At 44.1% G+C, this 26,594-nt stretch overlaps 1 protein-coding gene across 3 annotated transcripts in view; it reads left to right on the plus strand.

Moving 5' to 3' along the window:
• ZNF565 (zinc finger protein 565) overlaps positions 1–26,594 on the plus strand; it is a 69,724-nt gene that overhangs the window by 9,281 nt on the left and 33,849 nt on the right. Inside the window, exon 1 of one of the 3 annotated variants that reach the window (XM_036345450.1) lies at positions 22,926–23,247. The exons of the other annotated variants lie outside the window; for them this stretch is intronic. The gene's annotated coding sequence lies outside the window, so the exon portion shown is untranslated. Of the gene's footprint in view, positions 1–22,925; positions 23,248–26,594 lie in introns of those variants that run through there. 3 annotated transcript variants of the gene reach the window in all.

Genomic DNA, 26,594 nt, shown 5'->3' on the forward strand with positions numbered 1-26,594 from the left:
AGATACCCTAGGTCATTATAGCACTCATTATTGATATCTCTAATTTTCACAGTATGGTTTGACAAAAAAGGTCTTCTGCTATTCCTATCTTTTAGGAGAAAATGTGAGGACCTATTACAGAAGTCTAGATTCACAAATCTGGGATAAAAGTTTGTCTCAGTGACCAGATTGAAAGGTGCGGGGTTGGACTGGGATCACACAGAATGGACTCAAGGCTGGGTGTAATAAGAATGATATTTATTCATGTCACCTGGGTGCAGGTGGTCTGACTCAAAGTGCCAGCGGTGAATTGGGGAGGGAGCAGTCCGGTAGTCTGGGAGAGCTGCAGACAGGGCTTCTGCTTCACACATGTATCAGGACCTCAGTTTTACAGCCTTGCCCTTTGTCCTTCTTCTGGTGCCAGACGTCCTTCTTCCTGGGGGCTGTGCAGGAGTTATGATCTTTAGGCATTTCTGTAAAATAGTCACTCAAGGGGAGCATGTTTGTGCAAGGCTTAGGCTGCAGAACGAGCTTTCCCTTTGACATCTGTTAGATTTTGTAAGGCTCAAGCCTTGTGTTCTCCAGTTAACCCCTTCACAGATCTAATTTGATTTTGGAATAGCCTTAAATTTGTTTCAGGCCAAATTCCTTGTTTTTCTTTTGATAAGTTAATTAAAATAAACGAATGTAGTCGTAGTACTTGATGTTTGTGAGTAAGTGGTTACAGCAGGGTTTAAACAAGGTCTTTATTCCCACCCTTAAATTTCAGGGTGTGAAATTTTATACACAGTTTTTGCATATATTTATTCATTTTATTTTTTCTTAGAAGAAAGTTCATGATTTCATAAGATTTTATTTCTTTCTTTTTAAATTGGCTTTTTCTTTAAGCCAATTATTTTTTCTTCTTTGAAAAATGTTACTGATTGATTGATTTTAGAGAGAGAGAAAAAACACATTAATTTGTTGCTCTACCTATTCATGCCTTCACTGGTTGATTCCCATATGTGCACTGACTGGGGATTGAACCCACAACCTTCATGTATTGGGAGGACACTCCAACCATCAGAGCTACCCAAGCAAGAACTTCATAAGATTCTCAAGGAGACTCCTGACCCATGAAAATTTAGAACCAAAGATATAAAATCAAAGACAGTAAGGCCTTTGAAATGTCCAAAATTTGTGCCTAACAATAAGGAAACAGAAGAGGAGTGTTTTACATTTGTATGATGGAATATTATCTGGCTAATAAAAATATGCTTACAAAGAATTAGCCAGAACAATGAAAACATTTTAATGATACAACATTCCAAATAATTAATAAAATAGTGTTGAAATTGTGCAGAGATTCCATCCAAAATTTTTTTTTTTTAAATATATATTTTATTGATTTTTTACAGAGAGGAAGGGAGAGAGAGATAGAGAGTTAGAAACATCGATGGGAGAGAAGCATCGATCAGCCGCTTCCTGCACACCTCCTACTGGGGATGTGCCCGCAACCCAGGTACATGCCCTTGACCGGAATCGAACCCGGGACCTTTCAGTCCGCAGGCCGACACTCTATCCACTGAGCCAAACCGGTTTCGGCCAAAATTTTTTTAATTAATAATTGAATGAATAAGTAACTCACTGTGTATCTGAAATCATGCTTTTTGGTTTGCATACACTTTTATTTAATCTGGAAATAGTCCTTTCTTGGACATTGGTCATTCACAAAATGAAGCTATCTCATTTGTCAACATTTAAAGGACTGTTAAAGAACTTATTATTTGTTTGAATCACACTAATTTCCTTTTTTGTCCCCATTCTTGACATAGACATTGGCTCAATTGCTCTTAATAAATACTGCTACAACTCTGGTTATGCATTTTTGTTTAAATGGAAATAATGTTATAATTTTATTATAAAATACATAAGCTTAATGCAAAAATCTAAAAACTTGCTAAAAATGTAATTCCTTAATTTAGTGATAAATATTCTTAATATTTGGATGGATATTTAAATATTTTTCTTTGGGATTTTATAGAATGGTATCACTTTTTTAATTTTATTAAATTCATTGGGGTTGACATTGTTCAATAAGATTGTATAAGTTTAATTGCACAATTCTAAAATACATCATCTGTATATTGCATTGTGTGCTCATCAACAAAGTCAAGTCTCCTTTCATCACTATAAATTTGACCCCCTTTACCCTCTTCTATATCCCCCCTTCTCCACTATGGTAACCACCATACTGTTGCCTGTGTCTATGAATTTGTTTGTCTTATTTGTAGGTTTGTTGGCTTCTGTTTAATATCCCACATATGAGTAAAATTACATGATACTTGTCCTTTTCTGTCTGACTTATTTTGCCTAACATGATATTTTCAAAATTCATCCATGTTGTCACAAATGGCGGTATTTCATGTTTTCTTATGGCTTATGAAAGATCAGATAGAGGGCAAAAACCAGGACTACAGGCTTTATTAGAGGAGAAGGACCTGCCGGGCTGTCTCGCAAGGGGAGAACAGCAGCACATGCAGGGGTGAGCATGCCTTTTGAGGGGCGGAATGGGGAGGGGTGGGGGCTTAGTATACTCGGCGCACACTGATTGGTGGCTTACTTCATTGTCCATATAGGGCAAGGGCTTAGGATATTTGGCAGGTGTGGATTGGTGGTCCAACGTATAGTCCATATAAGGTACCTGGTTAGTCACTCAGGTATTTCTGGGCTGCAGGTTACGTCATACTCCGCCCACCAGTTGGGGGAAGGGAGGATCTATCAGCTTAGAGTAGCAGTCTGTAGTGAATATGTACCACATCTTTATCCAATCATCCATCGAAGGATACTTAGGTTGTTTCTATGTCTTGTCCACCATGAATAAACCTGTGATGAACATAGGTGTACATATATCTTTACAAATAAATGTTTTCAAAGTTTTTGGGTAGAGACCCAGAAAGGGGATTACTGGGTCATATGGTAGCTCTATTATTAATTTTTTTAGGAACCTTCTTACCATTTACCAATGAGGCTGTACCAATTTACATTCCCACCAATAGTGTATAAGGGTTCCTTTTTCTCCATGGCCTCCATAAAACTTGTTCTTTCTTGTTTTGTTGATAATAGCCATTCTAACAGGTCTGAGGATTGTCGTTTTGATTTGCATTTCCCTTTTAGCTAGTGAAGTTTAGCATATTTTCATATATCTGTGGGGCATTTATATGTCTTTTTGGAAGAAAAGTCTGTTTAGGTCCTCTCCTCATTTTTTAATTGGATTGTTTGTTTTTGTTGTTGAGTTGTATGAGTTCTGTGTATATTTGGATATTAGCCCCTTAGCAGAGATATTGTTTGCATATATCTTCTCTCATTTGGTTGGTTGCCTTTTTGCTTTGTTAATAGTGTCTTTTGCTGTGCAAAAGCTTTTTAGTTTGATATAACCCCATTCATTTATTTTTGCATTTACTTCCCTTGGCTTTGGGGTCAAATTCATAAAATCCTCTCTGAGACCATGTTTTCTTCTATGTATTTTATTGTTGCATGTCTTATATATAGGTCTTTGATCCATTTTGATTTAATTTTTATATGTGGCAACAAATAGTCTCTAGTTTCATTCTTTTGCATGTGGCTTTCCAATTTTTCCAACACCATTTATTGAAAAGGCTTTCTTTTCTCCATTATATGTTTTGGGCTCCTTTATCAAAAATTATTTGCCCATATATATGTGGATTTATTTCTGGGCTCTCAATTCTATTCTATTAGTCAGTGTGTGTTTTTCTGCCAATACCATGCTGTTTTGATTATTGTAGCTTTGTAGTATAATTTCTTTTTTTTTAAATCCTCATCCAAGGATATTTTTTTCCATTGATTTTTAGAGAGAGTAGAAGAGAGAGGAAAAGACAGAGAGAAATATCGATGTGAGAGAAACACATCAATTGGTTGCCTCCTGCACGAGCCCTGACCCGGGCCTGGGCTCAGGAGGAGCCTGCAACTGGGTACGGGCCCTTGACCGGAATCCAACCCAGGACCCTTCAGTCCACAGACCAATACTCTATTCACTGAGCCAAACCTGCTAGGGCTGTAGTATAATTTGAAGACAGGGAGTGATCTTTGGCTTTGTTCTTTTTCCTTAGGATTGTTTGGCTATTCAGGGTCTTTTGTGGTTCCATACACATTTGATTTCTTCTTGTATTTGTTTTTAAAATGTCATTGGGCCTGGCTGGCGTTGCTCAGTGGTTGAGTGTGGACCTATGAACCAGGAGGTCACGGTTCAGTTCTCGGTCAGGGCACATGCCAGATTTGTGGGCTTGATCCCCAGTGTGGGCGTGTAGGAGGCAGCTGATCAATAATTTTCTCTCATCACTGATGTTCCTCTCTCTCTCTGCCTTTCCCTTCCTCTCTGAAATCATTTTTTTTTAATGTCTTTGGTATTTTGATGGGGATTGCTTTAAATCTGTATATTGCTTTGGGTAATATGGCCCTTTTAATTATATTGATTCTTCCAATCCATGAACATGGAGTATCTTTCCATTTCTTTGTGTCTGCTTTAATTTTTTTTAAATAATGTAGTTTCAGTGTATAGGTCCTTCATATTCTTTGTTAAGTTTATTCCTAAGTATTTTATTCTTTTTGTTGCAGTTGTAAATGGAATTGTTTTCTATATTTTTGTTTAATTTCATTGTTAGTATATAGGAACACAATGGATTTTTGTACACTAATTTTGCATCCTGCAGCTCTACTGTATTTCTTTATTGTTTCTAGTAATTTTTTGGTGGAATCTTTAGGGTTTTCTATATAAAGAATCATGTCATCTGCAAAAAGAGATCATTTTACTTCTTTATTCCCAGTTTGTATGCCTTTTATTTATTTCTCTCACCTGATTGCTCTGGCTAGAACTTCCAGTACTCTGTTGAATAATAGTAGTGAGAGTGGGCATCCTTGTCTTATTTCTGATTTTAGAGGAAATACTTTCAGTTTTTCACCACTGAATGTGATATTTACTGAGGGTTTGTCATATATGACCTTTATTATGTTCAGGTACCTTCCTTCTATACCTATTTTATTGAACATTTTAATCATAATTGGACATTGTATCTTGTCAAAAGCTTTTTCTGCACCTATTGATATGATCCATTCTTGCCCTTCTGGAATATATCCTACCTGGTTCTTTTTAATGTATTGTTGTAGTCAATTTGCTAGTATTATGTTTAGGATTTTTGCATCTATATTCATCAGAGGCTTAGTCTGTAATTTGTATGTCGTGTGTGTGTGTGTGTGTGTGTGTGTGTGTGTGTGTGTGTTGCCAGGTTTTGGTGTCATGGTAGTGTTGTCCTCATAACATAAATTAGATAGTATTGCTACTTCTTCTATTTTTGGAAGAGTTTAAGAAGGATAGGTATTAAGTACTCTTTGAATGCTTGGTAGAATTCACTAGTGAAGCCATCTGGTGCTGGACTTTTACTTCGGAAAATCTAAGTAGACTCACTGTTCATGGGTCTATTTAGATTTTCCAGTTCTTCATGATGCAGTCTAGGAAGGCTATATATTTCTAAGCATTTGTCCATTTCTTCTAGGTTATTGAATTTGGTGGTTGTAGTATCATATATTATTTTATAGTCCTTTGTATTTCTGTGGTGTCTGTTGTAACTTCTCCACTTTCATTTCTGATTTTGTTTAAGTATTTTCTTTTTTTTTTTTTTTCCTAGCCAAAGTTTGTCAATTTTATCAATCTTTTTAAAGGGAAAGCTTTGTTGCGTTAATTTTTTCTATTGTCTTGTTCTCTACTTTGTTTAATTCTCATATGATTTCTATTATTTCCTTCCTTATACTGACGTTAGGCTTTGTTCTTAAAAGTAAAATGTTAGGTTGTTTATTTGAGATTTTTCTTGTTCCTTGAGGCATGCCTGTAATGCTATAAACTTCCGTCTTATTACCACTTTTGCTGTATCCCCAAAATTTTTATATGTCATATTGTCATTCTCATTAGTCTCTATGTATCTTTTTATCTCTTAGTTCTTCTTTGACCCTGCTATTGTTTAATAGCATATTATTTAATCTCCACATATTTGTGAGTTTTCCTGCTTTCTTTTTGCAGTTGATTTTCAGTTTCGAAGCACTGGGGCTAGATAATACGCTTGGTATGATTTCAATCTTCTTAAATTTGTTAAGGCTAGTTTTGTTTCCCAACATATAGTCTATCCTTTGGAATATTCCAGGTGCATTAGAGAAGAATATATAATCTGGTATTCTAGGATACAAAGCTCTGTAAATATCAATTATGTCTATTTGGTTTAATGCAGCAGTTCTCAACCGGTGGGTTGCGACCCCTTTGGGGGTCGAACGACTCTTTCACAGGGGTCACCTAAGACCATCGGAAAACACATATTGAATATATAATTACATATTTTTTTGTGATTAATCACTGTGCTTTAATTATGTGCAATTTGTAACAATGAAAATACATCCTGCTTATCAGATATTTATATTACAATTCATAACAGTAGCAAAATTAAAATTATGAAGTAGGGGGGCTTGACAGGGAATCTCAGGCCGTGTCAACCACCCGGCGGGGCTCTACAGGGAACTTCAAGGCACCACCCCCCAGCCCCGGCGCCGGGCCAGGGTGCCTGAGGCTGTGCCCCGCACCTGGTGGGGCTTGACAAGGGTGGGACTGACCGGGTCTGGATCTAGCCCAATAGTTGGGGAGGCTGGCTAGGTCTGGGTCTCGTGTGATTTTGAGGCGCACATGGGTGGGCAGGGACTCGGCTCTGGGTCCAACGGTGTGCCCCAGACTCTGACAGGAGGAAGATTTTCATATACATTTTACTAATTTTCTTTGATCTCTGACACTTCTATTATAGAGAAAGGGCAAATAGCAATATTAAAATAATTCCTCTAATTAATCCCCTTTTATTTTTTATTTTATTTATTTTATTTTTTAAAATATATTTTATTGATTTTTTTACAGAGAGGAAGGGAGAGAGATAGAGAGTTAGAAACATCGATGAGAGAGAAACATCGATCAGCTGCCTCCTGCACATCTCCCACTGGGGATGTGCCCGCAACCAAAATACATGCCCTTGACCGGAATCGAACCCGGGACTTTCCAGTCCGCAGGCCGACGCTCTATCCACTGAGCCAAACTGGTTTCGGCTAATCCCCTTTTAATGTGCACAAATTTTGTGCACCGGGCCACTAGTGTCAGTGTGTGTGTGTGTGTGTGTGTGTGTATTTTGGTGCTCCCAGCTTGGGTGCATATCCTATATAATAAAAGCCTAACATGCTAAGTGTATAGTTCTCCGGTCAGTCATTCAACAAATCAAAGTGTAATATGCTAATGATATGCTAAAGCCGCTCAACTGTTTGCTATGATGTGCAATGACCACCAGGGGGCTGACAGTCAACCAGTCGCTATGACATGCACTGACCACCAGGGAGTAGACACTCTGACCAGTAGGTTAGCTTGCTGCTGGGGTCTGGCCAATCAGGACTGAATGAGATGGCCAGACACGCCCTGGAGCCCTCCCATAGTCCCTACCCGGCTGGCCAACCTCCCGCGTCCCTCCCCACCCTGATCGTGCACGGGTGGGGTCCCTCGGCCTGGTCTGCACCCTCTTGCAATCTGGGCTGAAGGACTGCCCCCCCCCAAGTGCACAAATTTCATGCACCAGGCCTCTAATATAGTAATAAGTGTTATGTCTTTTTGATGTATTTTCCCCTTTATCATTATAAAATATCCATCTTTGCCCTGGCCAGTATTGTCCTGTGGCTAGATGTCAGCCTGTGCTCTGCAGGGTTTAGGGTTTGGTTCCTAGTCAAGGGCACATACTTGGGTTATAGATTCAATCTCTGGCCCCATCGGGGCGCATGTGGAGGCAACCGATCAAGGTGTCTCTCTTACATTGATGTTTCTCTCTCCTTCTCTCCCCCACCCAATCCTTTCCACTCACTAAAAATCAGTGGAAAAAATATCCTCCAATGAGGATTAAATACACACACACACAGACACACACACACACAGCTTTGTCTCTTGTTACCTTTCTTATCTTGAAATCTATTTTGTCTGATATAAGTATGGCTACACCCACATTTCTCTGGGTGCCATTTGCTTGGAGTAGCATTCCACCCCTTTACTTTATGTGTTTGTCTTTGCAGCTGAGGTGTCATCTCCTGAAGGGAGCATATAGTTTTCTTGCTGTTTTATTCATCCAGCTACTCTGTGCCTTTTTATTGGTGAGTTCAGTCCATTTACATTGAGGGTGATTATAGATATGCTAGAGGCCCGGTGCACGGATTCATGCTCATTGAAAGGAAATTAACTAGAAGGTGGCCGGCGGGGCGGGACTAGGTAAGACGCCCTGGAGCTAACCTCCCATGGTCCCTCCCCAGCCAGCTGCACCTGGGGCAGCACCAGGACTCAAAGGGCATCTATGGCGTGAGCGAGGTCCCTCAGCCTGGCTTGCGGGGATCAGGCTGAAACCGGCAGTGTGACACTCCCAAGGGGCCCCAAAGTGCGAGAGGGCACTCTGCAAAGTTGCTGTTGATCGGCAGCTCCTGCACTGAGCAGCTGCCCCCTGGTAGTAAGTGCATGTCATACCTACCAGCCAGTCAGCCAGTGGGCCGGTCGTTTAGCCTTTTATATATAAACTAGAGGCCCGGTGCACAAAAATTTGTGCACACTAAAAGGGAATTAATTAGAGGAAATATTTTAATATTGCTATTTGCCCTTTCTCTATAATAGACGTATCAGAGATGAAAGAAAATTAGTAAAATGTATATGAAAATCTTCCTCCTGTCAGAGTCTGGGGCACACCGTGGGACCCAGAGTCAAGTCCTTGCCCACCTGTGTGCACCTTGAAATCGCGCAAGATCCAGACCCCCATTGGGCAAGATCCAGACCCAGCAGGCCCCACCCCTCTCAAGCCCCCCTGGGTCGGGGGTCGCAGCCTCAGGTCCCCCATCAAGCCCCACCAGGCGGGGAGTGCAGCCTCAGGTCCCCCAACCCAGCCTGACGCTATGCAGCCTTAGGTCCCTGATCGCTTGTTATGGGAACCTCGCCTCTGCTGTGGGTGCAGCCATTTTGTGATGACATAAGGGTTAATTTGCATATTCCCTCTTTATTATATAGGATAAGGATATGCTATAGCTATTTTGTCTTCTGTTTTCTGGTAGTTCTGTATAGCCATTGTTTCTTTTCCCTTATGTTTCTGTCTGTGATTTTAATTTGGTAGTAGTCTGTGATTTTACCCTCTGTTTCCTCTTTTTTTTTGTTATGTGTCTCAGTTGTAGATGTGTGCATGTGAGTGTGTGTGTGTTGTAGTTACCATTAGGTGTATTTAAAAGAAAGTTTCATATATACAGTAGTACTTTTTCTTCTAGTTGTATCTTATCTCTATTCTCTTATACAAATTCAGACCTTTGCCCCCACCCCTTTTATGTTTTTGTTGTCACAAATTATTCCTTTTTATGTTGTGAGTTCATTTGCAACTTGTAATATTATTGCGTTCTTTTTAAAAATGTTTTTACCTCCTTTAACCTTTATTTTATGTTCATTGTTTAACTAGAGGCCCGGTGCACAAAATTCATGCACGGGGGGAGGGGATTCCTCAGCCCGGCCTGCACCCTCTCACCATCCAGGACCCCTCAGGGGACATCCGCCTTTCAGCAGTCGGACATCCTTTTCGCAGTCCAGGACCCTTCGCTCCTTACCTCCCAGCTCGCTGCTCCTTACTGTTTGGTTCACTGCTCCTTAGCGCTGCCGCAGAGGCGGGAGAGCCTCCCGCCATCACTGCACTTGCCAGCCATAAGCCTGGCTTCTGGATAAGTGGCGCTCCCTCTGTGGGAGCGCACTGACTACCAGGCAGCAACTCCTGTGTTGAACGTCTTCCCCCTAGTAGTCAGTGTGCATCATAGCGATCCGTTGTTCTGGTTGTTCTGCCATAACAGTCACTTTGGCTTTTATTATACAGACTAGGGGCCCAGTATACAAACTCGTGCACCTTGAAAGGAACTATGGGCTGTGAGGCTACAGTGTGCACAGGAACAGGTCTTGGCCCATCCTCCGCACCCCCACCTGGCCCCTCCCACCGCAGCCCCCAGTCCCCTGTCTGCCAGCAGCCCCACTCCCACCTCTGCTGCTCCCACATGCTGACGGCGCCGGCCCCACTCGCACCTGCTCCTGGCGCTGGCCATGCTCACACCTGCTGACGGCACGGAGTGTTTGGGACCAACGCCAGAAGAGGGTGCAAGCAGCAGCTCTGGCACTGGCAGCAGGTGCGAGCAGGGCTGTCGCCAGCAGTGGGGTGTGAGAGCCAACTGCCAGTTCCGATAGCCCCTCAGGAGCAGGGGGAGGTGGAGAAGCCCTGAGGGGCAATCGGGGCTGGCAGCCACCACTTGCACCTGCTGATGGTGCCAAGAGATCGGGGCTGGTGCCAGCAGTGGGTGTGAGCAGCATCTCTGGCACCAGCAGCAGGTACGAGTGCCCAGTGGGACCACGGCATGCGGGAGCAAAGAATTTTCAGTAACCACCAGAAGTTCGCCTTGATGACAGCGACCGGTGCCCTGCCTTGGTCTGGCGCCCCCGCTCACCTGCTCCACCATCCCGCCACAGCCGATGCCCACCATGGTCTGTGCTCTGCGGCCTGCTGCCAACACCCACCATGTTCTGCGTTTGCCCCCTGGTGGTCAGGGCATGTCATAGCAACCGGTTATTCGACTGTTAGGTCTATTTGCATATTAGGGTTTTATATATATAGACTAGAGGCCCAGTGCACAAAAATTTGTGCACTGGCGGGGGGGTGTCCCTTAGCCCCACTTGTGCCCTCTCACAGTCTGGGACCCCTCGGGAGATAACGACCTGTTGGCTTAGGCCCACTCCCGGGTGGCAGAGGGCAGGCCCAATCCCTAGGAGCAGCCCCTGGTCGGGCTCAGAGCAGGGCCGATTGGGGAGTTGGGGCGCCACCCCCTGTCATGCACAGAGCAGAGCGGATCGGGAGGTTGCAATGCCACCCCAGTCACGCTCAGGGTAGGGCTGACTGGGGGGTTGGGGCACAGCCCCCTGTCACACTCAAGGCAGGGTTGATGGGGAGGTTGCGGCACCACCCCCTGTCACGCACAGAGCAGGGCCGATCAGGGGGTTGGGGCGCTGCCCCCTATCACACACAGATCAGGGCCCATCAGGGGGGTTGGGGAGCTCCCCCCGTCATGCACAGAGCAGGGCGGATCAGGGGGTTGGGGCACTGCCCCCTGTCACCCACAGAGCAGGGCCAATCAGAGGGTTGGGGCACTCCCCCCGTCACACTCAGGGCAGGGCCGATGGGGAGGTTGTGGCTCCACCCCGTCACACACAGAGCAGGGCCCATGGGGGGTTTGGGGCACCGCACCCTGTCACACACAGAGCAGGGCCGATCAGGGGTTTGGGGCGCCTTCCCCTGTCACGAACAGAGCAGGGCAGATAGGGAGGTTGTGGCCCCGCCCCCATCACACACATAGTCGCAGGGCGATCAGGGGGTTTGGGCGCTGCCCCCTGTCACGCTGCTCCAGGGGCCAGGAGGCCTTGCAGCTCCACTTGACACTGGGGCAGTGAGGCCTCACTGCTCAGCTGATCCCGGTGCTAGGAGGCCTCACTGCTCCGCTGATCCCGGTGCTGGGAGGCCTCGCAGCTCTGCTTGACACAGGGGCAGTGAGGCCTCGCTGCTCCGCTGATCCCGGTGCTGGGAGGCTCTACTGATCCCGGTGCCAGGAGGACTCACAGCTATGCTGATCCTGGTGCCAGGAGACCTCGCGGCTCCGCTGATCCCAGTGCCGGGAGGCCTCGCGGTTCCACTGATCCCGGGTTCGGGACGCCTCACAGCTCCGCTGATCCCGGTGCTGGGAGGCATATTACCCTTTTACTATATAGGATAGAGGCCTGGTGCACGGGTGGGGGCCGGATGATTTGCCCTGAAGGGTGTCCTGGATCAGGTTGGGGGTCCCGCTCGGGTGCCTTGCCAGCCTGGATGAGGGGATGATGGCTGTTTGCAGCTGGTCACACCCCCTTCAGGGTGGGGGTCCCCACTGGGGTGCCTGGCCAGTCTGGGTGAGGGGCTGAGGGCCGTTTTCAGGCTGGCGGGTGACTGAAGCTCCCAACCCCTCCTTTTTTTTTCTTTTTTTTATTCTGGGATTTATTTACCTTCTATAGCTGTCACTGGAACTGAGAGCCGGCTTTAGCTCTGAGGCTCGGCTCCAGCTCTGAGGCCTCGGCTGCTGAAAGCAGGTATCTGGGTTTGTTTGGGTTCTATAATCAAAACTCTGTTGCAACTCCAGCTCGGCCGGCCGGCTGGCTGAAAGCATGGGTTTTGTTTAACTTCTATAATTGCAACATAGTTGCTTAGAGTGCAAGCTCAGAGCCCAGCAGCAGCAGGCAGGGAACCTTGGCTTCCTCCTTCACTGCAGCAAGCAAGCCTCCTGTTCACTTCAGCTGCCTGGCTGCCAGCCGCCATCTTGGTTGGCAGTTAATTTGCATATCACCCTGATTAGCCAATGGGAAGCGTGTCGGAGGTATGGTTAATTACCATGTTTGTCTATTATTAGATAGGATCCTATTCTGAACAAGAGTTACAATTTCCTACTTCCTTCTGTCTGCTGGTCATCTTATTCATAGTTTTGTATCCTTTTGTCTTTTTGTCTCAGGTAGAAGAATATCCTTCAGTGTTTCCTATAATTCAGGTCTTGTAGCGGTAAATTTTCTCAGCCTCTGTATGTCTGGAAAGCCTTTATTTCTCCTTCATATCTGAAGGATAACTTTGCTGGATAACTTAATCTTGGCTGGTGATTTCTGTCTTTCAGTAATTTAAATATTTAAATCCATTCTTTCCTAATTTTTGTAGGGTTTCTGCTGGAAAACCCTATAATGATCTAATGGGATTTCCTCCTTAGCTTACCATCTTCTTCTCCCTGGCTGCCTTAATTATTCTTTCTTTATCATTAATTTTTGACAGTTTTAATACAATATGCCTTGGAGAAATTTGGATTGAGATAATTAGGTGTTCTTTTAGCCTCTTAGATTCAAGAATCCAGTTCTTACAAGAACAGGCATATAGCTCAGAACAGAACAGAGACCCCAAAAATTGACCCAAGCCATTATGCTCAATTAATATTTGACAAAGGAGGCAGGAACATACACTGGAATAAAGAGAGTCTCTTCTAAAATGGTGTTGGGAAAATTGGACAGATATATGCAAAAAAATGAAACTAGACCACCAACTTACTCCATACACAAGAATAAACTCAAAATGGATAAAAGATTTAAAAGCATGTCGTGAAACCATGAAAATCCTAGAAGAAACCATAGGCAGCAAAATCTTAGACATCTCTCATAGCAATATGTTTATGGATACATCTAGGGCAAGGGAAATTAAGGAGAAAATAAACAAATGGGACTACATCAAAATAAAAAGCTTCTGCACAGCAAAAGAAACCATCAACAAAACGAAAAGGGAGACCACTGTATGGGAAAACATATTTGGCAATGATACATCTGATAAAGGATTAATATACAAAACATATAAGGAACTCATACAATGTAACAAAAGAAAGACAAACAATCCAATTAAAAAATGAGCAAAGGACCTAAATAGACACTTCTCCAAAGGGGACATACAGATGGCCAAGAGACATATGAAAAAATGCTCAAAGTCACTGATCATCAGAGAGATGCAAATTAAAACAACAATGAGGTATCACCTCACACCTGTCAGAATGGCTGCTGTCAACAGATCAACAAATGACAAGTACTGGTGAGGATGTGGAGAAAAGGGAACCCTAGTACACTGCTGGTGGGAATGCAGACTGGTACAGCCATTATGGAAAACAGTATGGAGTTTCCTCAAAAAATTAAATATGGAACTGCCATTTGACCCAGTGATCCCACTTCTAGGAATATATCCTAAGAAACCCAAAACACCAATCTGAAAGAATGTATGTACCCATATGTTCATAGCAGCACAATTTACGATAGCTAAGATCTGTAAACAGCCCATCAGTAGACAAGTGAATAAAAAAGCTGTGGTACATTTACACAATGGAATACTATGCAGCAGTAAAAAAAGAAGAGTCTGTTATCCTTTGAGACAGCATGGAGGGACCTGGAGAGTATCATGTTAAGTGAAATAACTCAGAGAAAGACAAGTATCACATGATCTCACTCATATGTGGAATCTAATTAACAAAATAAACTGATGAATGGAGAGGATCCAGAGACATAGAAGCATGGAACAGAGTGCGGAATCTCTGAAGGAAGGTGGGGGAGTATGGGTGGGTGGGTGGGAGGTAATCAACCAAAGACCTTGTATGCACATATGCATAACCCATAGACATAGACAATAGAGTAGTGAAGGCCTGGGGGCAGGCTGAAGGTGGTTAATGGGGGCGGGGGGGGGGGAGGGGAGCATATGTAATACTTTCAACAGTAAAGATTTTTTATAAAGAATCCATTTTTTTAATCGGTTTGAAAAGTTCTTGTCAGCTACTTGTTTAAATAGGCCCTCTATTCCCTCTCTTCTGCTTCAGGTATACCCATTATTATTTTTTTAATGTGTTTTTATTAGTTTTTAGAGAGGAAGGAAGGGGGGAGAAATAGAAACATCTATGGGCTGCCTCCTGCACACACTCTACTGGGGATTAAGCCTGCAACTCGGACATGTGCCCTGACCCAGAAAGGAACCAGTGACTTCTTGGTGCATGGTTTGATGCTCAACCATTGAGCAACACTGGCCAGGCTATCCATTATTCTTATATTGCTCTTTCTGATGGAGTCAGATAGTTCTCCATCAGAGAGTTCTCTTTCTTTCCTTTTTTTTTTTACTCTCAAATCTCCCGCTTTTCATCTGAATCATTTCTAGATTTATATTTTCGATGTCACTATTTTCTCCGTCTGGTCTGCTGTGTTTCTTTCTTTTTTTAAATATGTTTTTATTTATTTCAGAGAGAAAGGGAGAGGGAGAGAGAGATGGAAACATCCATGATGAGAGAGAATCATTGATTGGCTGCCTCCTGCAAGCCCCTCACTGGGGATTGAGCCTGCAATCCAGGCATGTGCCCTTGGCCAGAATCGAACCTGGGACGCTTCAGTCCTCAGGCCGATGCTCTATCCCAGGGGTCCTCAAACTACGGCCCGCAGGCCACATGCAAATACAAATATTGTATTTGTTCCCGTTTTGTTTTTTTACTTCAAAATAAGATATGTGCAGTGTGCATAGGAATTTGTTCATAGTTTTTTTTAAACTATAGTCTGGCCCTCTAACGGTCTGAGGGACAGTGAACTGGCCCCCTGTTTAAAAAGTTTGAGAACCCCTGCTGTATCCACTAATCCAAACCGGCTAGGACTGCTCTGTTTCTTAAGTCTTGCTAGTTCATTCTTCATCTCTTTTATTGAGCTCTTTCAGCTCCAGAATTTTTTTTTATTTTTTTTATAGTTTCCATTTCTTTGGCAAAGTACTCATTCTGTTTGTTGATTTTATTTCTGAGTTCATTAACTGTATTTCTGAGTTTTCTTGTATCACATGGAGTTTTTTCATAAACTTCAGTCTCAAATTCTTTGTCATTTAAATCACATTTCATGTCTTTAAGCTTATTTTCTGGAGATTACTCATGGTATCTGATGCATTATGTCTCTGCTTTTATGGGACTGAAAACTGATTTTTTAAAAATGTATTTGACACTTTATTTTAGGAAGTGGGTAAGAAAGTTTCTTTTGTTTTTTAGTAGGGGGGTGCAAGTTTTTATTTTTCTCTTGCTTGCACTGCTGGGGCTTCCAGGATCTCTGTAGGGTGGTGTTTCCTGCACTGTGGAAAATGCCCTCTATTCCCTGGGGAGGTGGGCATCCCCTCTGTCACCTCCTTCTCAGGGCTCTACCCTAGTGAGGAAATGTGGTGGGTGATGGGGCCTCTGTGATCCCAGTGCTGCCTACAACAAGATGCTGCCAGCAGTGCTATACTATCTGAGGTGTCCCAGGTGCCTCCATTGGACTCCACTGCAATGGAAGGGGGCAGGTTGGGCCTATTCTTCCATTTGTGGCCTTGTTCTCTTCCCAGTAATGGTGGCTGCTAAACTTCAGTTGACACACCTCTGTGTCTTGGCCACTGTTCATGGGTTTAGCGGCAGTATGCACCTGCTGCTCAGGGAGAAATGTTTTTGCTCTCTAGTCGTCGGGGCTGCCAAGAGTGTGTGCTGTAATCCGACCCTTAGCAGCTACAGGGTCTGCTGGGGCTACTTCTCTGGGAGATGAGGGCAGGCAGCTACTTGTCTGGGACTGTGTTTTCTGCATGGTAATGACGGCTGCTAGACCACAGCTGCCATGCCTTTATGTTCCTCTCTGTTTCTGTCACTGGGTTCAGCTGCAGAATGTGTTGACTACTCAGGCAGGGATGTCCATTAGACCTGCCTCATTTAATAATGTATTGACTATATCATTGTTACATTTTAAAATCACTGTATAGTATTTCATTATTGAGATGCGCCTTAATGTATTCATTTTACTGCCTACTACAGAGTATTTATACTTATACTAGTGGCCCGGTACATGAAATTCATGCACATTAAAAGGGGATTAATTAGAGGAAATATTTTAATATTGCTATTTGCCCTTTCTCTATAATAGAAGTGTCAGAGATCAAAGAAAATTAGTAAAATGTATATGAAAATCTTCCTCCTGTCAGAGTCTGGGGCGCACCATGGGACCCAGAGTCAAGTCCCCGCCCACCCACATGCACCTCAAAATCACACAAGACCCAGACCCGGCCAGCCCCCCCAACTATTGGGCTAGATCCAGACCCGGCCAGTCAGTCCCACCCTTGTCAAGCCCCGCCGGGCGGGGAGTACAGCCTCAGGTCCCCCATCCTGGCGCCAGGAGTGGGGCGCAGCCTCAGGTCCCCCAGCCCAACGCCGGGAAGGGGGCGCAGCCTCAGGTCCCCTGTCAAGCCCCACCAGGTGGGGCGTGCAGCCTCAGGTCCCCCATCAAGCCCCACTGGGCGGGGGGCGCAGCCTGAGGTCCCCTGACCCGGGACGAGGGGAGCAGCCTGAGGTCCCCGGGCCCAGCACTGGGGCGGGGGGGTGCACATTGAGGTCCTCCGTCAAGCCCTGCCAGGCGGGGGCACAGCCTAAGGTCCCCTGTCAAGCCCTGCCAGGTGGGGGGTGCGGTCTCAGGTTCCCTGGCCTGGTGCCAGGGTGGGGAGGTGTGTCCTGAGGTTCCCCATCAAGCCCCACTGGGCGGGGGGGTGTGGCCTGAGGTCCCCTGTCAATCCCCACGGGGACAGAGGTGGAGGCGCAGCCTCAGGTCCCTGCTGATTGCTCATTAAGGGTCATTACGGGAACTCAGCCTCTGCTATGGGTGCAGTCATCTTGTGTTACAGAAACCCCCGCTTCTGCTGTGGGCACCGCCATCTTTGTGGCAGAGTGATGGTCAATTTGCATATTCCCTCTTTATTATATAGGATATTTTAATTGTGAAATAGTCCCAAAAAATATTCCTGTGCATACAACTTCTTGTGTTTTTATAATGAATTTCTTGGGGTTAGGCATTAGATTTTTTTTTTTAATATATATTTTATTGATTTTTTACAGAGAGGAAGGGAGAGGGACAGAGTTAGAAACATCGATGAGAGAGAAACTTCCATCAGCTGCCTCCTGCACACCTCCCACTGGGGATGTGCCCACAACCAAGGTACATGCCCTTGACCGGACTCGAGCCTGGGACCTTTCAGTCCGCAGGCCAACGCCCTATCTACTGAGCCAAACCGGTTAGGGCTAGATATTTTTTTAAAATATATTTTTATTGATTTCACAGAGGAAGGAAGAGGGAGAGATAGAAACATCCATGATGAGAGAATCATGGATCGGCTGCCTCCTGCAAGTCTCCTACAGGGGATCAAGCCCACAACCCGGGCATGTGCCCTTGACCGGAATCGAACCTGGGACCTTTCAGTTTGCAGGCTGACGCTTTATCCACTGAGCCAAACCAGCTAGGGCTAAGCATTAGATATTTATTAAGAATTTGCAAATATGCAGAATCTTCTAGAATTCAGGGAGAAAAAAATACTTTTTTTTTTTTTTAAATGATCACTTCTGTTCTTTTTTTTTAATATATTTTATTGATTTTTTACAGAGAGGAAGGGAGAGAGATAGAGAGTTAGAAACATCGATGAGAGAGAATCATCGATCAGCCGCCTCCTGCACATCTCCCACTGGGGATATGCCTGCAACCCAGGTACATGCCCTTGACCGGAATCGAACCTGGGACCTCTCAGTCCGCAGGCCGACGCTCTGTCCACTGAGCCAAACCGGTTTTGGCAGAAAAAAAAACTTTTAAAAAGTTACAGTCACTATTTTAAAATTGCAAATGATTTTATAAGGGAGATTTGTATAAACTTGCATACAAATATCCAAAGTAAAGGTTGATAAATAGCACTAGCTTAGCCTGGTAGTATGCTGTGAGATTTAATAAGAGGGAGATATTTGTATAACCAGAGTAGCTGTTTTCATGTCATATTATAACTAAGTTGACTGACCCCATAAGAATTTTGTGGAAATACATTCATTTCCTTGAATTGCTATATTCCCTGCAGTTTTCATTTGCATTATCAGAAATCCAAAGTATGACCAGTGGATGGAGCATGATGATTCTGTAGCTGTTTGGAGAACATTGCAGGAAATAGGACAGGTGCAGAAACATAACAAACCCATCCATCAAGAAGGGCTGTAAAGAAGCATCACTTATACAGAGGACATATCCATGTGATTTTTAGTTCTTTTCCAGGTGAGACTTTGGTACACATGACTATAGTTATGAAATAAAGAAGTTTTCGATTATTGGAAACTAACCAAGCAAAAATACAACTGTTTTTTAGAATATCCTGAGCTTGTTTTTTAAAAAAAAGTATTTTCTTGTTCCTCTGCTATTTGGGAATAAGCTTACATTTACAGAATTTAAAAATACACATTTAGCTCTGGCCGGTGTGGCTCAGAGACCCATGTACCAGTAGGTCACTGTTTCGATTCCTGGTCAGAGCATATGCCCGGATTATGGGCTCAATCTCCAGTAAGGGCTGTGCAGGAGGTAGCTGATCCATGTTTCTCTCTCTCCCGCTCCCTTCTTCTCTCTCTAAAATCAATAAAAACATTTTTTAAAATTTTTAATGAGAAAATACACATTTAAAAATTAATACATGGTTATTGAAAAAACATGCACTTAAGTAAATTGAAGATCACAACCCAGAGGTAACCAAAGGAATCTTTAAGGATAAAACATGCCTGGCCCAGACATGCCCGGCCAGTGTTGCTCAGTGGTTGCATATTGGCCTGGTCAGGGCACATGCCCAGGTTTCCGGCTCAATCCCCAGTAGTGGCCATGCAGGAAGCAGCAGATCGATGTTTCTCCTCTCTCTCTCTTTTTCTCTTCTCTCTCTCTCTCTCTTTTCCCCACCCCCTTCCTCACTCTAAAATCAATAAACCTATCCTCGGCTGAGGATTTAAGAAAAAAGAAAGAAAATACAGAAAAAAAAACACACAAAGATCCCCCATAATTATACACTTAGAGACAAATGTTGTGAAAATTTGATTGAAAAGCCTTTCAGTCCATCTTTGATGCATACACATATGCGTATATATACACAGGTATATTTTTCCTATAAAAATAAGGTTTCATTACACATACAGGGTGGGGCAAAAGTAGGTTTACAGTTGTGAGTATGTGAAAGAGTTTTATTACCGACCTTATTTACCCAACATTGTTTAACATCTTAACATGAGCAAAGAAATGTATCATTGAGAAAGAGAGAGAAAGAACATCAATGTGAGAGAGAACATCAATCGGTTGCCTTTTGTACATGCCCTGACTGGGGATCAAACCTGTGCCCTGACCAGAAATCGAACCCACAACCTTTAGGTACATGGGATGATGCTCCAACCAACTGAGCCACACTGGCCAGGGCTAATCAGTCCTCTTTTGTAGGACATTAAAGCTCTCTCCAAGTTGTTTCCATTTTTAACAGGATATTCATCATGTACCCTACATACATTTTTTTTAATCTCATCTTTTTGGACTTCCAATCTTTTTTTTCTTAATATATTTTATTTTATTGATTTTTTTACAGAGAGGAAGGGAGAAGGATAGAGAGTTAGAAACATTGATGAGAGAGAAACACTGATCAGCTGCCTGTTGCACACACCCTACTGGGGATGTACCTGCAACCAAGGTACATGCCCTTGACCGGAATCGAACCTGGGACCCTTCAGTCCTCAGGCCGACGCTCTATCCACTGAGCCAAACCGGTTAGGATACCCTACATACATCTTTAGATAGAGCCTCATATGGAATGCTTCATTAGAGCACATAAGTGGTTTAATTTCTGCTCACATTGCCTTTGGGAAGTTTACACTAGCTATACCGTGTGTGTCCATTTTCTTATGATATGCTATTGTGGAGTGTCACCAATTTTTTATGAGTTTTTTTCCATCATCATTTATCCACTCTATGCCCTCCTCCACCTCTACCCACCCCCATCAGCAATCTTTTAAATTTTTGCCAAATTGATAATTATAAAATGACTAGAGGCCCGGTGCACAAAAATTTGTGCACTCGGGGGAGGGGGGGGTCCCTCAGCCCGGCCTGTGCCCTCTCACAGTCTGGGACCCCTCGGGAGATAATGACCTGCTGGCTTAGGCCTGCACCCGGGTGGCAAAGGGCAGGCCCAATCCCTAGGTGCAGCCCCTGGTCGGGCTCAGAGCAGGGCCGATTGGGGAGTTGGGGCACCAACCCTGTCATGCACAGAGCAGGGCGGATCGGGAGGTTGTGATGCCACCCTCAGTCACGCTCAGGGTAGGGTCGATTGGGGGGTTGGGGCACCACCCCCTGTCATGCAGAGTAGGGCCAATCAGGGGGTTGGGGCACTGCCCCCTATCACTCACAGAGCAGGGCCGATCAGGGGGGTTGGGGCTCCGTACCCTGTCACACACAGAGCAGGGTCTATCAGGGGGTTGGGGAGCTCCCCCCTGTCACGCACAGAGCAGGGCATATCGGGGTTGGGGAGCTCCCCCCTGTCACGCACAGAGCAGTGCCGATCAGGGGGTTGAGGAGCTCCTCCCTGTCACTCACAGAGTAGGGCCAATAGGGGAGTTGGGGCACCGCCCCCTGTCACACACAGAGCAGGGCGGATCAGGGGGTTGGGGCGCCACCACTGTCACACTCAGGGCAGGGCCGATGGGGAGGTTATGGCTCTACCCCGTCACACACAGAGCAGGGCCTGTGGGGGGGGAGGGGTTGGGGCTCCGCACCCTGTCACACACAGAGCAGGGCCGATCAGGGGGTTGGGGCACCGCACCCTGTCACACACAGAGCAGGGCCGATCAAGGGGTTGGGGCACCGCAGCCTGTCACACACAGAGCCGCAGGGCGATCAGGGGGTTGGGGAGCTCCCCCCTATCAGGCACAGAGCAGGGCTGATCAGGGGGTTGGGGCGCCTTCCCCTGTCACAAACAGAGCAGGGTGGATAGGGAGGTTGTGGCCCCGCCCCCTGTCACACAGAGCCGCAGGGCAATCGGGGTTTGGGCGCTGCCCCCTGTCACGCTGATCCCGGTGCCGGGAGGCCTCACGGCTCCGCTGATCCTAGTGCTGGGAGGCATATTACCCTGTTACTATATATGATAGAGGCCTGGTGCACAGGTGGGGGCCCGCTGGTTTGTCCTGAAGGGTGTCCTGGATCAGGGTGGGGGTCCCCACTGGGGTGCTTCGCCAGCCTGGATGAGTGATGATGGCTGTTTGCAGCTGGTCACACACTCTTCAGGGTTGGGGTTCCCACTGGGGTGCCTGGCCAGTCTGGGTGAGGGGCTGAGGGCTGTTTTCAGGCTGGCGGTTGACTGAAGCTCCCAACCGCTCCTTTTTTTCTTTTTTTTATTCTGGGCCAGCTTTAGCTCTGAGGCTTGGCTGCTGAAAGCAGGTATCTGGTTTGTTTGGGTTCTGTAATCGAAACACTGTTTCAACTCCAGCTCTGAGATCCAGGCTGGCTGAAAGCAGGTTTCTGGGGTTTTGTTTAGCTTCTGTATTTCTAACAATGTTTCAAACTGCAAGCTCAGAGGCCAGCAAGGCAGGCAGGGAACGTTGGAGTCCTCCGTCACTGAAGCAAGCAAGCCTCATGTTCACTTCAAGCTGCCTGGCTGCTGGCCGCCATCTTGGCTGGCAGTTAATTTGCATATCGCCCTGATTAGCCAATGGGAAGGGTAGCGGATGTATGGCTAATTACCATGTTTCTCTTTTATTAGATAGGATATTTTCTTGTTACTTTAATGCACTCCCTTCATTACTAAAGTTTAAAAACTTTTGATAGGTTGAGCCATTTTATTATTTAGGAATGCCCATGCATAACCATTGCTCATTTACCTAAAATTACTGCTTTTTTTCTGAAAATTTAATTTTAAAAGCAGTTTGAAGGGTTTTTGTTGTTTTCATTTGCCTTTTCATTTTGATTTTAATATTTGGGGGTTGAACTTTTTAATCTTCTCAAGAATATGTTTTTTCTTTTTTGTTTTTCTGCCTTTATGTCATGTGTTCATAAAATATATTTATCTGAAATATTTTTACAGTATTTAATTTTGTACAGTAAATATTTTATCAAACTAGAACTTCTTTTTGGCTGACAAAAGATAGACTGAGACATTTCTACTTTGATCAGTATTTAAGGTTTTCATTGTGATCTTGTGTATTCATTGCAGTGCTTAGTGCCTCCCATGCAGTATTTTGTCTTTTTTTTTAATATATTGTATTGATTTTTTACAGAGAGTAAGGGAGAGGGATAGAGAGTTAGAAACACTGATGGGAGAGAATCATCAATCAACTGCCTCCTGCACACCTCCTACTGGGGATGTGCCCACAACCAAGGTACATGCCCTTGACCAGAATTGAACCTGGGACCTTTCAATCCGCAGGCCGACACTCTATCCACTGAGCCAAACCAGTTAGGGCAATATTTTGTCTTGAAGAATTAATAATGAACCAAACCAACAAGATCCCTGCGTTTAAGTTTAGTGGAAGAGTCAAATAATTGACAAGCAAATGTATAGTACAACATTTAGTAGCACTGAGAGCTATAAAAAAAATAAAGCAGGGATGGCTAGAGAGAATGACAATGGGTAATAATTTAATAGTTTGGTTACAGAGGTGAAGTTTTAGCAAAAACCTTCTTGAAGAGGGAAAGTGAGCTCTATGGCTGTCTGGTGGAAGAGTGTTCCAGAAAGAGCATACAAAGCTTCCAAGGGAACATGCCTGGTGAGTTCTAAATAGTCCATGGGCATTTAAGATTAATGAATATCCTACTGGTAAGTACAATTTCAGAATTATTATCAGGATGCATCTAGATGTGGCTCTTTATGAATTTTTATAAGCGCTCAAGAATTCTTTTTAATTTAAAGATTCAAGTATTTCATTTCCTCCAGAAAATATTTTATTCATTATTTCTCCAGCTGTTCTATTAATCACTTTTATTCTATTTTAGGTCTTCTGGATTTCTCTCTTCCATATCTCTGATCTTTATTTTCAGAATTCATTCTTCTGTGTATTTTTCCTCTGAATTCTGAGATGTTCTCTTAGGCTCCCTACCACCTCCGCTATCTCGATTTCTAACACATCTGGTACCTTCTCTAGTAATTCTTAGAAGAAACTATTGTCACAAAACCACTGTCTTCTGTGGCAAAGCACTTACAGAGGTTCTAGTTTCCTTCTCTCATTAACCCCCAACTCTTTCAGTTGCCCCCTTTCTACTCTGGGATTTATTGTTCATTCTTAATGGCAGTAACCACAGGGAACCAATTTACTCTGATAGAAACTTTCATGGGCAGTAAAATAGAACACTGGGGTTTTTATCCCATCTCAGATTTTACTAGCACTGTGGCCTTAGGTGAATCTCATAACCTCTCAGGCATTCTAGCTTCTCTTCTATATAATGTGGGAAATACAATAAACTTTAACCCACAGGGTGGTTGTAAAAATAAAAGTAAATGAAAAGTGTATATGAATGGCACCAAATCACGTCACCCTGGAATCCTGGGAATCATTTCTGTAACTATGTATTCTGCCTTCCCCAGGGATAAGCTATCTGTGATCTTCTGTAATTCAGTCCCCAACACTTGAGTGCTAGTTCCCATCCCCTCTCTCCTACTCAGGATCATTGCTCCAGCAGTTGTCTCCTGTGTTCCTGTCATATCAATTTCTCTGTATGGATTATTCCCATTACTATAAAACATGCCAGAATTTCTCCCACATTCAAAACAAAGAACTCTGCCTGGACCCCATATCCACTGCTACCTCTGTTTTCCTGTTCTTTTCAGCACAGCTCCTTGAAAGGGATGGCTCTTCTGTCTCCACTTCCATTCTGTCCTGAACCCCACTCCACCCAAGCTTTTGTTTCCTCCACTCCAGAGAATCAGCTTTTGTCAAGATTTCTAATGATCTCTATAATGCCAAGTGGACAGTTCTCATTTTTTATTTGGCTACTGTTCTCGCCTTCCTTCTTGGTATACTTTCTTCTTTGGGCTTCCAGTGAAGCCCAAGTCTCTTATTTTTCCTTTTATCCCAGTGGTTTCTCCTTTTCAGACTCCTTTTTTATCTTTTCATCACTCTATTCTTCAACCGAATTTAAGCCCCCTGGCCCTGAATCAGTGTTCAGATTAGGAGACAAAGGCAAAGAATGTTTTCAAGAGAAAGGGAAAGGGAAAATTACAAGGAAGGCATTTCTATAAGTGCAGATAAACTAATACAGTGATGCTAATTCTAAAGAATGTTTTTAATTTTCAATTCAATAATTGCCGGGAGCCGGTCCATCCTTGCTGTTTCAAAGGACCTGGCATATATGGCATACTGTTCTTAATATGTTTGCTCACCTTCTTGGCACTATGTGTTTTAACCAAGGTCTCTGAGAAAGGTTGTTTCCCCAGGTAGGGATTTTCCCCTGAAGTTAGGGAGGGAATAAAACCCCTCAACTAAGTGCCAGGTGGGTAATTAATCACTTTAACTATGAACAATCATGCTTAAGCTACATAATCTTTACTCCCTACAATGGAGATAAGAAACGCCCTGACCTTTGTAATAGAGATTGATAGGATTGGAATCAACTGGTATAAATACAGTTGTAAGAACACAGAACTTAGAATACAGAACCGAGAGAGACAGAACCGAGGCACAGAACCTACACAGAACGTTCTCTAGAGACAGAAGAACTTCGCTGGAGAGAACATGGCAAAAGATCCTGGACAGAAACTGGCCTCAGAACCTAGAGACAGAACCTAGCGAGAGAACATGGCAAAAGATCCTGGGCTGAACCTGACTACAGAAATTGGCAAGAGAACCTGACTAGAACCTGGTGACTGAACCTGGCTGGAGAACCTGGACAGAACCTGGCTGGAGAACCTAGCGAGGGAACATGGCTACAGAACCTGGCTGGAGAACCTGGAGAACCTAGCAAGAGAACATGGACACAGAACCTGGCAGGAGATCCAAAGCAGAACCTCTCTGGAAATCCAGACCAGAACTTGGCTGGAGATCCTGGCTAGAGGTCCTGGCTAGGCTGCTGATCAACTGAACACTGTCTCCGTGTTATTCCTTCTTCGCCGACTCCGTCCACACCTTTGGGAACCCCTGGACCTGCTGGGGTCGGACCCCGGCAAATAATCATGATGTCTGCTTTCCTATTATCTTTGCAAACAGTTGTTTGAGATACAGTATTGCTTTAGGCCCAGTCCAAATGTTATTTACCCAGTTTTAACATTCCAAAGGTTTGAGGAGTAAGAATACAAGGCAGTTCCTCTGGGATGGCAACTTCCATTCCATTTTGAAGTGGCTTTGTAGCTGTAACCGATTTGGCTCATTGGATAGAGCATCGGCCTGCAGACTGAAGGGTCCCAGGTTCGATTCTGGTCAAGGGCATGTACCTTGGTTGTGGGCACATCCCCAGTAGGGGGTGTGCAGGAGGCGGCTGATCGATGTTTCTAACTCTTGCTCTCTCTTACTTTCTATTAAAAAAATCAATAAAAAAAATATTTAAAAAAAGAATTATAAAGTGGCTTTGTTTGTATTTTTTTTACAGACATTTTCCTTAATTTCACTCACTCTGTATGTGCACTTACTTAGTCTCAGGGCTCTAAATGTCATCTGTACATCAGTAATTTCCAACTTTATATTTCTACATTTGTACTCTATCCTGAACTCCAGAACCAAATGTCTAATGGACACTTGACATTTCCACTTGGGTATGTAATAGTCATCTCAGGTATTAAGGTCTAAAACAGAACTCATAGTGGTTTCACCAAACTTGCTCCTCGCGCAGTCCTTCATGTTAAAAAATAGCAACTTCATACTTCTAGTTGCTCAAGCCCAAAATCTTAGTGTCATCTTGCCTTTATTTTTTTATATATCTAACATTAGCTAATCCTGTCAACTCTGCCTTCAGAGAATATCTAGATTCTAGATTCTAGAATCTGATCTAATCAGTTCTCATCACCTCCAGCACCACCACCCTAATGCAAATCACACTTCCCCCTTGCCAGGATTACTGCAGTGACCTTATGGTCTCCCTGCTTCCCCCACGCCTTTATCCTTTTTGGTTCATTCTCCGTGAGTAA

This window comes from Myotis myotis, unplaced genomic scaffold (assembly GCF_014108235.1).
Source record: "Myotis myotis isolate mMyoMyo1 unplaced genomic scaffold, mMyoMyo1.p scaffold_m19_p_19, whole genome shotgun sequence".
Lineage (NCBI taxonomy): Eukaryota > Metazoa > Chordata > Mammalia > Chiroptera > Vespertilionidae > Myotis > Myotis myotis.